The 13,332-nt window shown below is 46.3% G+C and overlaps 1 long non-coding RNA gene, 1 other non-coding gene and 1 pseudogene across 4 annotated transcripts in view; all 3 read left to right on the top strand.

The window, feature by feature from the left end:
- The window catches only part of LOC109027702 (uncharacterized), a 38,472-nt gene extending 31,088 nt beyond the window's left edge, over positions 1–7,384 (top strand). For all 3 annotated transcript variants that reach the window (XR_010134449.1, XR_008667270.1, XR_008667269.2), the window contains 2 exons: positions 2,792–2,895; positions 7,055–7,384. This is a non-coding gene — a long non-coding RNA (uncharacterized lncRNA). The remainder of the gene's footprint in view (positions 1–2,791; positions 2,896–7,054) is intronic.
- A 605-nt stretch (positions 7,385–7,989) lies between these two features.
- Positions 7,990–8,093, top strand: LOC115932982 (U6 spliceosomal RNA). Its single transcript, XR_004069054.2, has one exon. It is a non-coding gene; the product is annotated as a U6 spliceosomal RNA (small nuclear RNA).
- Positions 8,094–10,747: 2,654 nt separating this feature from the next.
- LOC101140161 (integrator complex subunit 4-like protein 2) overlaps positions 10,748–13,332 on the top strand; it is a 60,287-nt pseudogene continuing 57,702 nt past the window's right edge.

Raw genomic sequence — 13,332 nt, 5'->3', positions numbered from 1 at the left:
CAGCCTCCCAAATTGCTGGGATTATAGGCAGGTATGAGCCACCTGTGCCTGGCCCCCTATTTCCTTTTTTTAAATAACAACTTTATTGAAATATAGTTCACATACCATAAATTCATTTATCAAAGTATGCAATTCAGTGGTTTTTATAATATTCACGGAGCTGTGCATCTATCATCACAATCCATTTTAGAAGTTTTCATTACCCTGTAGAGAAATCCACACTTCTTAGCCATTTCTACTCCCCTCATCCCCCTGTGTTCCCATAGGCAACCACTGATCTATTTTCTGTCACTATAGATTTGCCTAATCTGGACCTTTTTTTCCTTCTTTTTTTTGAGACAGAGTCTTGCTCTGTCATCTAGGCTGGAGTGCAATGGTGCAATCTCAGCTCACTGCAATCTCTGCCTCCTGGGTTCAAGCAATTCTTCTGCCTCAGTCTTCTGAGTAGCTGGGATTATGGGCGCCTGCCACCACACCTGGCTAATCATTGTATTTTTAGTAGAGACAGGCTTTCACCATGTTGGTCAGGCTGGTCTCAAACTCCTGACCTCATGATCTGCCTGCCTCGGCCTCCCAAAGTGGGATTACAGGTGTGAGCCACCATACCCGGCTTGGACCTTTTATATAAATAGGATTGTGCAATATGTGATTGTTTGTGGCTGGCTTTTTTTTCCCTCTTAGCACAGTGTTTTCAGAGTTCCTTCCTGTCATAGCATGTGTCACTATTTCGTTCCTTCTATGGCTGAATAATATTCCATGGTAGAGACACACCACATTTTGTTTATTCATCAGTTGATGAACATTTGGGTTGTTTCCATGTATTGGCCACTGTGAATAATGCTGCTGTGAAGATTCATTTAGAAGTTTTTGTGTGGACATATATTTTTATTTCTCTGGGATATATACCTAGGAGAGAAATTGTTGTATTCTATGATACTGTACATTTAGCCTTTTGAGAAACTGTTTTCCAAAGTGGTTACACCAGTCAGGTGCAGTGACTCACACCTGTAATCCCAGCTACATGAGAGGCTGAGGTGGGAGGATCACTTGAGTGTGCAAGTTAAAAGAGACCAGCCTGGGCAAGATAGTGAGATCCTATCTCGATTTTTTAAAAAATCAAATTAAAATGACAAGAAAGAAACACCCAAACAAAGTGGTTAAACCATTTTTTGTTCCCACCAATAATGTATGTGGGTTCCAATTTCTTCACATTTTCACCAGCATTTCTTTTTTTGAGACAGGATCTTGCTGTGTCGCCCAGGCAGGAGTGCAGTAGTGTGATCATGGCTCACTGCAGCCTTGAACTCTCAGACACTTGGGATCCTTTTACCTCAGCCTCTTGAGCAGTTGGGACTACAGTCACAAGCCACCACACTCAGCTAATTTTTTTATTTTTAGTAGAGTCAGGGTTTCACTATGTTACTCAGGCTGGATTTCGAACTCCTGGACCCAAGTGATCCACCTGCCTTGGCCTCCCAAACTGCTGGGATTATAGGAGTGAACCACCATGCCTGGTCCTCTATCTCTTTTCTCTCTTCCTTTTTTCCTTGGTAGATTGAAATGTGTCATGTACCAGCTGTCCATCCAATGACTGCCCATCAGTTCCAAATTCACCCTTCACTGCCTGCTCTGCAAACATAGACGTGGGTTCCTTATATGCTTCCTCTATCAGCTGCTGCATTATTAAATGTTGTCAGTACATTGTGCTAGAGGGACTTTGTAAGAGGCTGTTCTTTCTGATTGTAGCGTGTCAATCTCCACAGCCACTGAGCTTGTCCAGCAGTGGGCTCCTGCCCTGCACGGTGCTCAGCAGCACCCAGTGACCAGCAGTTTCTCTGCACCTGCGTGGGTGGTTTTGTAGTGAGACAGCTGTTCATTAATAGCTTAATCTAGCACCACAGAAGGCGGATTTTCAGCAAATTCCAGACAGCAGATTGCTAGCATGTTCCACCATGTGGTAATGCAGCAATTCTGCCATTGAATTACCCATGACTGTGCCCTCTCCAAGGGTGACTGGATCTCAGCCCTAGTGAGGACTCCCTTCCTTGGTCACTCCATCTCATCGTAGGGACAGTAGGGGCAGTTACTGTTCATTGTATCAGCTGGTCCTATACTTTTTTTTTTTTTTTTTTGAGACAGGATCTCCCTCTGTTGCCCAGGCTAAAGCACAGTGATGAAATCGTAGCCCACTGCAGCCATGACCTCCCTGGCTCAAGCAATACTCCCACCTCAGCCTCCCAAGTCGCTAGGACTACAGGTGTGCACCACCCCACATGGCTATTTTTTTTTTCTTTGGTAGAGACAGGGTCTCGCTGTGTTTCCCAGGCTGGTCTCAAACTCCTGGCCTGAAGCAATCCTCCTGCCTTGGCTTTTCATATTACTGGAATTATAAGCATGAGCCACCATGCCTGGCCTCTGATAGTCCTATGTTCTCTAGAGTTCTTTTTACTTTTTGGTAGCCAATTTCTTATTATGCTGTTGCCCTGTTATAATGAATAATTCTCTGTATTAAATTTTACCACTTTAAACTTTTGAGTGGTTTTTGTCTCCTGATTGGACTCTAATATGCTAAGAAGGGTCCCGGCAGATAGACTCACACAGATGGGATTTGGGCATAGGTTTGGTTATCCAAGGGACCGTGCTGAGCTCCTTGCCAATGGGAAATGGGATGCTGGTGATTTCCAGTAAGTGACCTCACAGTTTTCGTGGGGGACGTTACTGGTCCTTCTTCAGGAAACCCTCTCCTTACCCCCATCATCACTCTTTCACTCTCATCTTTACTTATCTTTAGTCTCAGCCGAGATGTCTCACCCCACTCTCTCTGATGCAACAAGAAGCCCCTGGGGAACGTTTCAGTCCCACTCTGTACTTCTGTCATGTGCTCGTCACAGTCTGGTAAGTGCTGGCATACGATTCCTAGATTAGTCCGTTTTGCATTGCTATAAGGAAACACCTGAGGCTGGGTACTTTATAAAGAAAAACAGTTTATTTGGCTCACAGTTGTGCAGACTATACAAGTAGCATGGTGCCAGGCTGGGCACAGTGGCCCACACCTGTAATCCCAGCACTTTGGGACGCTGAGGCAGGAGGATTGCTTGAGCCCAGAAGTTTGAAACCAGCCTGGGACACATGGTGAGACATTGTCTCTACTAAAAATAAAAAAAAAATCAGCCAGGCATGATGGTGCACTGATGCATGCCTATGGTCCCAGCTACTTGGGAGGCTAAGGTAAAAAGATCTCTTTAGCCCAGGAGGTCAGGGTTGCAGTGAGCCATAATTACACCCCTGCTCTCTAACCTGAGTGTCAGAGTGAGACCCTGTCTCAGAAAAAAAAAAGCATAGTGCCAGCGTCTGGTGGTGAGGACCTCAGGAGGTTTCCACTCATGGTAGAAGGTGAAGGAGGAGCCAGCACGTCACTTGGTGAGAAGACTGAGCAAGGGAGAGGGGAGGAGGTGCCAGGCTCTTTAAACAGTCAGCTCTCACCTGAACTAGTAGAGAGAGAACTCACTCATTACCGTGGGGAGGATACTAAGCCATTCATGAGGGATCTGCCCCCATGACCCACACACCTCCCACCAGGCACCACCTCCAACATTAGGGATTTAATTTCAATATGAGAATTGGAGGAGACAGACATTCAAACTATATCAATTTCCTGCCACCCTATAAGCTCTGTGAGGGCAGAAACTCTTATACCATGTTCACTGCTGTTTCCTGGGCACCTATTATAGTGTCTGGTATGTAGTAGGTGCTCAAGAAATATTTGTTAGAGCCTGATGTGTTGGCTCGAGCCTGTAATTCCAGCACTTTGGGAGGAGGGGGCTAGGGGATTGCTTGTGCCCAGGAGTTGAAGACCAACCTGGGCAACATAGTGAGACCCTGTCCCTAGAAAAAATAATAAACTGGTTGGGTGCAGTGGCTCGTGCCTGTGATCCCAGCAGTTTGGGAGGCCGATGTGGGTGGATCACCTGAAATCAGGAGCTGAAGACCGGCCTGGCCAACATGGTGAAACCCTGTCTCTACTAAAAATACAAAAATTAGCCAGGCATGGTGGCATACACCTGTAATCCTAGCTACCTGGGAGGCTGAGGCAGGAGAATTGCTTGAACCTGGGAGTTGGAGGTTGCAGTAAGCCGAGATCACCCCACTGCACTCCAGCGTGGGTGACAGGGTGAGACTTCGTCTCGACAACAAAAAAAGAAAGAAAGAAAAAAGAAAAATAATATACTTAACCAGGTGTGGTAGTACATGCCTGTAATCCCAACTACTTGGGAGACTGAGGTGGGAGGATGACTTGAGCCCAGAAGTTGGAAGCTGCAGTGAGCCATAATCACCCCACTGTACTTCAGCCTGTGTGACAGAGGGGGACTCTGTCTCAAAAAAAGTAAAAAAAAAAAAAAAAAAAAAAAAAAAAAAAAAAGAAAATTTGTTGGGGAAAAAAAAAAGTGAACAAGAAAAGGTGTCAGGAGAGTACTGTGAATGTGGGTCATGTCAGTAGAGTGTAGGGACTTGGGCAGGAGCGGCTGGACCCCAAGAGTAGGTTGGTGGAGACCAGATCATTCATCCTAAGCAGTTTGCCTTGTAGCATGTAGATGAAATATCCCACGTTGGCTGCTGGTGACTGAACTGGGCTTCCTGTTTCTGTGTTTGGTTTGACTATCACAGTGTTGAACTGTTGAAGTGAATACCTTGCAGTTTGCTACAGTTTCCCCCGGTCTCCCACATTACTCCAGCCTCCTTCCCTCACGTAGGTTGCCTGACCCGCTGATACCTGTATTTGCTATCCCTGCAGATGGGTGGGTAGGAGACAATTTAAGGAGGAAGATTTAATATATGAGTTATAGAAAGATAAATAGACTGGGCACAGTGGCTAAAGCCTATAATCCCAGCACTTTGGGAGGCCAAGGCGGGAGGATTAGTTTGACCCAGGAGTTCAAGACCAGCCTGGGCCACATAGTGAGAACCCCGTCTCTACAAAAAATTAAAAAATTAGCCAGGCATGGTGGCATGCACCTACAATCCCAGCTACTCAGGAGGCTGAAGTGAGAGGATAGCGTGAGTCCAGGAATTGAAAGCCTCAGTGAGCCATGATCTTGCCACTATACTCCAGCCTGGGTGATAAGAGTGAGAGACCCTATCTCAGAAAAAAAAGCAAGAGAGAGATAAATAGATCCAGCATTGGTGGGAGTGTGCTTTTGAGTGCTCTTTAGGAGAAAATTTTATTTTAACATTTTTTTCTTCTTTAAATTTTTTATATTCTCTTTTCTTTTTTTTTTTTTTGAGATGGAGTTTTGCTCTGTCACGCGGGCTGGAGTACAATGGCACAGTCTCAGCTCACTGCAACCTCCACCTCCTGGGTTCAAGCGATTCTCCTGCCTCAGCCTCCTGAGTAGCTGGGACTCCAGGCCCGTGCCACCATACCTGGCTAATGTTTGTATTTTTAGTAGAGACGGGGTTTCTCCATGTTGGCCAGGCTGGTCTTGAACTCCTGACCTCGTTATCCATCCGCCTCGGCCCCCCCAAAGTGCTGGGATTAGAGGCGTGAGCCACTGTGCCTGGCCAAATTTCTTATATTCGAGCAAACCATTTCTTCAACAAGGAGAAATTAATTTCATCCAAAGAGCCCTAGGAACAGGGCAGACTCAGAAAATCAGAGGCACTGTAGTCAGTTTGAGCAGCTTATATCTTTGGACCGCTAAGTTGGCCAGCGTCAGTCTGGGTCCATTCTCTTCTCTTTAATTTCTCAAACACAAAGTGCCCTGCTGGAATCTGAAGTCAGATATGCAGTAGATCAGCAGTGACTTGGCAGCCTGCTATGTTTTGAGGCCTTACGCTAGGAAATGTGCGGGATACAAAATGTAAGGGAAGGCTGGAATAGAGCATCTCCTGGGGAAACAAGAGCCAGAGATATGGTGTTGCCCCATGGAGACAGCCAGCTGGTGTTTGGCAGTGCTTTGTGGAAAGCCCGTACTTTGGTAAGGTCTCTATAATCTGGAATGTGGCCTACAATATTATAGGCCCCCAAACTCCAGTTTTGTTTTTTGTTTTTTGTTTTTTAAGACAGAGTCTCGCTCTGTCACCTATGCTGGAGCGCAGTGGTGCGATCTCGGCTCACTGCAACCTCCACCTCCCGAGTTCAACTGATTTTCCTGCCTCAGCCTCCTGAGTAGCTGGGATTACACACGTCCACCACCACACCCAGCTAATTTTTGCATTTTTAGTAGAGATGGGGTTTCACCATGTTGGCCCAGGCTGGTCTCGAACTCCTGACCTCAGATGGTCCACCGCCTCGGCCTCCCAAAGTGCTGGGATTACAGGTGTGAGCCACTGCGCCTGGCCAAACTCCAGTTTTTCATGTTTCCTGCATAGGTCGGGGTCGTAGGGAGTGATTCATTCTAGCAGAACTCCCTCGATTTTAAGGCAGGTATTCTATTTATTAATTGACAAAGGAGGCATATTTCTCCCCTGGTAATATAAAGATTTAGGTCCTTTTCCCAGGGACTTTGTTTCCACTGTGAGGGTTCTTGGAAAACTAAGCAGAGGATGAGGAAAAGACTGTGAACAAGTTTGCTGGTCCCTCCCTGTCCTACAAAAGAGCATACCTCTTCTGTAACCAGCAGATCCTTTTCTTTAGTCAAGGCTGGACAGATTGAGATGAGGGTGTGTGTGTGTGTCTGCATGTGTCTGCGTGCGTGCATGGGTGTGTGTGTGTGTGTGTGTATGTATGTGTATGTTGAGACAGGGTCTCTGTCACCCAGGCTGGAGTGCAGTGGTGAGATCAGAGCTCACTGCAGCTTCCACTTCTGCAGCTTCCACTTTCATCCTCCCACTTCAGCCTGCAGAGTAGCTGGGACTATAGGAATGTGCCACCGCACCCAGCTCATTTTCTAATTTTTTGTAGAGATGAGGTTTCACTGTGTTGCCTAGGCTGGTCTTGAACTCCTGGCCTCATGGGATCCTCCTGCCTTAGTCTCCCAATGGGCTGGGATTATAGGTATGGGCCACCTCAGCTGACCTGCGATGATTTTTCAACAATATGATTCCTCTTTTACAGAACCACCTAAGCTGAAGATTCCCTTGAGAACAAGGGCTAGCCTGTGATTTCGTGACCTTTCTTCCATTTGTGGTTCTTGCCAAGTGGAATTTAAATGACCTTTTATCAAGATGGATAAACCCAAGTTTCCCAGTGCCGGAATATAGAAAATGGATGGATAAGTAAGTCCCACTCAGCACCCATAGCCCAGACATGGGGACCTCAACACACCTGGGTCCCAGACATCACCTTTCATTGTGAGTAGCTCAGAGATGACATTCTTGGTTGTTAAGTACCCACTGGCAATAGTTTATATAACAGCAAGTGAAGGAATAAATAGTCACCAAAACATTTTCTGTTCCCAATTCCAGCATTAATTGGATTAGAAAGTTATCTTATGAAGAATTTTCATGTACCACAGTCCTGACCATATCTTCAAGTCAACAGAAAAATTCTATTAAACAGTCAACCTTCTGTCTCACTCTGTTGCCCAGACTAGAGTGCAGTGGTGCAGTTATGGCTCACTGTAGGCTCAAGCAATCCTCCTGACTGAGCCTCACAAGTAGCTGGGACTACAGGTGCTTGTCACCACACCTCGCTAATTTTCTCATTTTATATATATATATATATGTATCTCAGTACCACAGGACTGACTGGAAAACTTGAGTATGTGTGGATTTTGGTATACATAGAAATGGAGGAGCTGGAACCAATCCCCCCATATACCAAGGGACAAATTGTCTCTGTTTCTACAGTTATACTGTAGGATACATTGTGTTCCATGACAATGGTAATTTTTAGCGACAATTTTTAATTGAGTGGAATTACCATAAAAATAATAAAAGCAGCAGCTAATATTTACTGAGCTGTTAATGAGATCCCTATAAATACCATAGATTTTAAAATTCCCCATAACTCTTCCTTACTTCACTTAACCACTTTATCTTAAATTACTCATGCTTGCTTCGGTAGCTCATATACTAAAGTTGGAACAATAGAGAGATTGGCATGGCCTCTGTGCAAGAATGACATGCAAATTTGTGAAGCATTCCATATTTTTTTAAAAAAAGAAAAAAATACTTCGAGATTTTCACTGTGTTTGTGCATATGACCTTTTGTTTAGGTTGAATTATATCCAAAGATGATATTTCCAGAAGTGAGATTACTGTGAGTCACAGGGCATGAGCATTCTTATTATGCTTGATGTAAGTTGCCAAGCTTTCAGGCATGGTGGCTGTCGACCTATAATCCCAGCACTTTTGGAGGTTGAGGTGGGAGGACTGCTTGAGGCCAGGAGTTGGAGGAGGCAGTATAGTGAGTCACTGTCTGTATTATTTTTTAAAAACTGCCAAGCTTTAACCTGGAAGGTTTATTTACAATTTAAACATCACTAATAGTATAAGAAAACACCCATTTCACCGCACTTTTGCCAGCACAGGGTATTATAATTTAACAAGTTATTTTCTGTTTGATTATTTTTAATAAATAAAAGACCTCATATTACTTTATTTTCATTTGTCACTTTTTTTTTTTTTTTTTTTGAGACAGAGTCTTGCTCTCTTACCAGGCTGGAGTGCAGTGGCGTGACCTTGGCTCACTGCAACCTCCGCCTCCCGGGTTCAAGCGATTCTCCTGCCTCAGCCTCCTGAGTAGCTGGGATTACAGGCACACGCCACCATGCCTGGCTAATTTCTGCATTTTTAGTAGAGACAGGGTTTCACCATGTTCGTCAGGCTGGTCTTGAACTCCTGAACTCATGATCCACCCACCTCGGCCTCCCAAAGTGCTGGGATTACAGGTGTGAGCCACCGTGCCCATCCTATTTGTCACATTTTAATATTTTTTCTTATGTTAGCTTGTTAGCTTTATTTCTTTATTGTCTTTTTTTTTTTTGAGACTAAGTCTCGCTCTGTCTTCCAGGCTTGAGTGTAGTGGCACAAGCACCATCTCAACTTACCACAGTCTTGACCTCCTGGGCTCAGGTGATCCTTCCACCTCAGTAGCTGGGACTATAGGCACATGCCACCGTGCCTGGCTTTTTTTTTTTTTTTTTTTTTAGTACAGACGATGTCTTGCTATGTTTTCCAGGCTGGTCTGGAACTCCTGCCCTCAAGCAGTCCTCCCCCACCCCCTCCCAAAAGTGCTGGTATTATAAGTGTGAGCCACTATGCCTGGGCTGTCTGTGACTTTTCCATTTATTTATAGAGTTAATGTGTCTTTTACTAATTTGATGATCTATTTATTTAATCTCTTTAAATTATAAAAATAGTAAATATTTTTAAGAAAGAAGTGAAAAATTTCCTTTACTCTTTAGACCCATAATCTTATCTCAGGAAGTAATTGCTACTGAGAAAATGGGCCATATTTTTCAAGATACAGGCTAATTGGACATCACTTCACATTTTCATATTTCGTGGACATCTATGCCAATACCTATTGATCTTTCTTAATCCTTTTCATGGTTGCATAATATTTTATTATATGGATGTATCACAGTTTACCAGTCAGCCGCTGTAGGCATTTAGGCTTCTTCTACTATTTGCTTTGAGCTCTTTATATAATTAAAAATTAACCCCCTGAGCCAGATGTGGCAGCTCACACCTGTAATCCCAGCACTTTGGAAGGCTGAGGTGGGAGAACTGCTTGAGGGTAGGAGACTACCATCAGCCTGGTCAACATAACGACACTTTGTCTCTACTAAAAATTAAAAAAAAAAATGAGCTGGACATTGTGGTGGACACCTGTAGTCCCAGCTCCTGGGGAGGCTGAGACTGGAGAATCACTTGAGCCTAGGAGGTTGAGGCTGCAGTAAGCTGTGATCACACCACTGCACTCCAGCTTTGGTAACAGAGTAAGACTGTGTTTCTTAAATAAAATAAAAATCAGGTGGGAAGATTGCTCGAGCCCAGGAGGTTGAGGCTGCAGTGAGCTCTGATCGCACTACTGCAGTACAGCCTAGGCAATAGAGCAAGACCCTTTCTCAAAAAATAAAATAAAATAAAAATTACCCTTTATCATATTTCCCAGTGACACCTTCCCTCCTAGATTTTTCCTAGAAGCCCTTGAATTTTATTTGCTTTTCACATACCATTTAAAACTTTTAAGTACTGATGTCTGTCATCAGTACTTTCTGCCCGCCGCGGCTTTTTTGCCCGCCGCGGCTTTTTGCCCCCCCCACTTCCGCGGCTTTTCGCCCCACGCTGCCGCGGCTTTTCGCCCCCCGCTTCCGCTGCTTTTAGCCCCCCGCTGCTGCAGCTTTTTCCCCGCCGCAGCTTTTTGCTGCCCGCTGCCGCGGCTTTTTACCCCCTGCTGCCGCGGCTTTCTGCCCGCCGCGGCTTTTTGCCCCGCCGCCGCGCATTGGTGCCGCCGCGGCTTTTTGCCCCCGCCGCCTAAGCTTTTTGCCCGCGCCGCCGCGGCTTTTTGCCCCCGCCGCCGCGGCTTTTTGCCCCCCGCCGCCGCGGCTTTTTGTCGCCGCGGCTTTCTGCTCCCGCTGCCGCGTGTCTGAGGGCGGGAGCGGCAGACTCCGCTGCCAGCTCTATTGGCGTGGGCAAGGGCAAGGGCAGTGCCGAGGGGCGCTCCCGGTCCAGCTCTCCCCGCTCGGGGGTTCCTTGATTAGGCGCCCGAGCCCCGGGCTCCCTGCCTCAGCCGCTGTGGTCTGCATAGAGCGGCGCTGCGTGCGGAGGCGATGGGAGAGAAGAAGGAGGGCGGTGGCGGGGCTGATGCAGCGGCCGCTGAGGGTGGCGCAGGGGCCGCGGCCAGCCCGGCGCTGCAGTGGTGCGGGCAGCTCCAGAAGCTCATCAGCATCTCCATTGGCAGCCTGCGCGGGCTGCGCACCAAGTGCGCTGAATCCAACGACGTCACCGAGCAGGAGATAGGGACCCTGGAGTTAAGGGGTTCGGGGACCCGAGCTGGGCTCCAGTAGCGGCCCGGACACCTCCATCGGGGCCCCAGTTCACTCCTGGCCGAGTTGCATCCTTGAGCCCGCGTCGCACCCTTGGAAGCTTCCCCTCCCTCCTGCACTCGCTGATGCGGCAGCTGAGGGACCCGGGACCAGCCCTCACCTTGGGCAGGATTTGTGGGGCACGTGCTTGGTGGGAACTGGGATGGAGGCTCTAGGGTCCCGTGGGGCGGGGGTGGGGGGGGTGGGGGTGGGCTGCGCGCGGACATCCCCTTACCCCCCGAATTTCCATCTGGTCCAGCCCTCTCATCTTGTAGCTGAGGAAACCGAAGGCCTGAGGGAGAACTGACTTGCCAGGAACCCCTGTTAAGGAGAATTAACAAGTGTGGTTATTAAAGGAGAACTGAGTTGGGAGTCACACCTGGAGTCCCACACCCTTGGTTAAGACATTATACCACCTTGAGTCTGGCCTGTTGACAGGGTGAGCCACTCCTCATCTGATTGTGGGGTCTTGACCTCAAGGGGTTTCCTGCAGGAAGAAGCAAATGGGTTTGCTTTCCTAGCTCTGTCCAGTACCTTAGGGACCCTGAGGACTGAAGAGATTCTTGGAGAGCCATCTGGTGTATGTCATGGGTGGGCCTTTCTTGAAGGTCAGTCTGCCCAGTGGGCTAGCTCAGCCCGAATGAACTGTCTTGAATCTTTGGAGTAGTCTGTGTACTTTTAAGGGCTTCTCATCCTTGCACCAAAAGATCCCCTGGAAATTAGATGGGAAAACCTTACCTTTTGTGGGGCTTTGTGTTTGTCTTAAAAGTTCACGCACATGGCCAGGTGTGGTGGCTCACACCTGTTATCCTGTCCTGGATCCCTTGAGTCAAGGAGTTTGAGACCAACCTGGACAATACAGTGAGACCCCGTCTCTACAAAAGATAAAATATTAGCCAGGGGTGGCTGTGCGCATCTGTGGTCCCAGCTAGTACTGCGGCTGAGGCGGGAGGAGCACTTGAGCCTGCACTGAGCTGTGATCTCACCAGTGTACTCCAGCCTGGGCCACAGAGCAAGACCTTGACTCAAAAAAAAAAATAATAATAAATAACAAGAAAAATTCGTGAAGATTTTACATTCTGTCCCACTATCCATTGGTTTTCATGTCAAGATAATGTGAGAAATTCTTTACAATTGCTTCCAGAAGGAATAGCCTTTTGATCAAGTGCACAGGTGTCCAGTCTTTTGGCTTCTCAGGCCCACATTGGAAGAATGCTCCTCGGCCACACGTAAAACACACTAATGCTAACAACAGCTGATGAGCTTAAAAAAAAAAAAAAAAAAAAAAGGTTTGTGCATAATTTTCATGATACCCACCACCACAGATAGGCAGAAAAGTTGTAGTCACAGGGTTGGACACGGCTGATCTAGTGTCTTGTCATCTGTTTTGGCTTTCTCCCTGATTCCAGAATGCAGGTAGAGATGTAGAGACGTGCTCTCAAGACAGCTGTTGAGATAAAAAAAATTCGTTGTCATTTATTCCCAAGTACAGCTGTTTGTCATTTGCGTTGAAAAAGTCTCCATTCAAACTTCTGTCACATATAAAATCTATTTATGTAAGTCTGTATTTTTCTGTTGTCTTGGCCTTTGTGGGCAGTAGTGTGTTTTAACCGAGCAAGCTGTCCTTCCAAATAATGAAGCTGAAGTCAGCCTACCTGCTTGCCATTTTTCTTCCCCTTCCATTTTTCTAACCTCAGGATAATTGTAAGAATGAATTAAGATTTGTGTTTAAGACCGGGCACAGTGTCTCAGGCCTGTAATCTCAGCACTTCGGGAGGCGGAGACGGATATATCACTTGAGCTCAGGAGGTCAAGACCAGCCTGGGCAACATACTGAGACTCCATGTTGTATAATTAAATTAAAATTTAAAAAAAGATAAAAAGACCTGTGCTTAAAATTTTAAAAAGGGGGGAAAGTGTAATGCAAAATGTGGACTATGCCAGCTATGTTGGGAAAGATAATTTTTCATACAGCATTATCTGTAGACTTGTATTAGCAGCATACTGGTCATAAGCGTTTTGCTGTCCTCAAATATGAGATAAGCTACTTTAAAGTGTGGTGGGGCTTTCTTCCATGTGGCTCCTGGAGGTGTTGAGTCCCAATTTAGCCAATTAATTTGGGTTTAGTTTTGATATGGATAAGGGAGACCAGCTTCATTCATGGTGCACACACAGTTTTGCCAATAAGGAAAAAAAAAAGCCACCTGAATGTTTCTACTCATTAGATGCTATCTGGAGAGCTTCTACGCCACCCGCACCAAGGCCCGGGCCCTTAAAAAAACTCAGTGCAGCCTTTCTGTATCTCATACTGTATTCTGCAAGATGCTCCTGTGAAAGAAAGTTGTGCTGCACCAGCCAT

Source organism: Gorilla gorilla, chromosome 6 (assembly GCF_029281585.2).
Source record: "Gorilla gorilla gorilla isolate KB3781 chromosome 6, NHGRI_mGorGor1-v2.1_pri, whole genome shotgun sequence".
NCBI lineage: Eukaryota > Metazoa > Chordata > Mammalia > Primates > Hominidae > Gorilla > Gorilla gorilla.
Note: the sequence above shows the minus strand (reverse complement) of the source record. Positions and strands in the feature narration are given on the sequence as shown.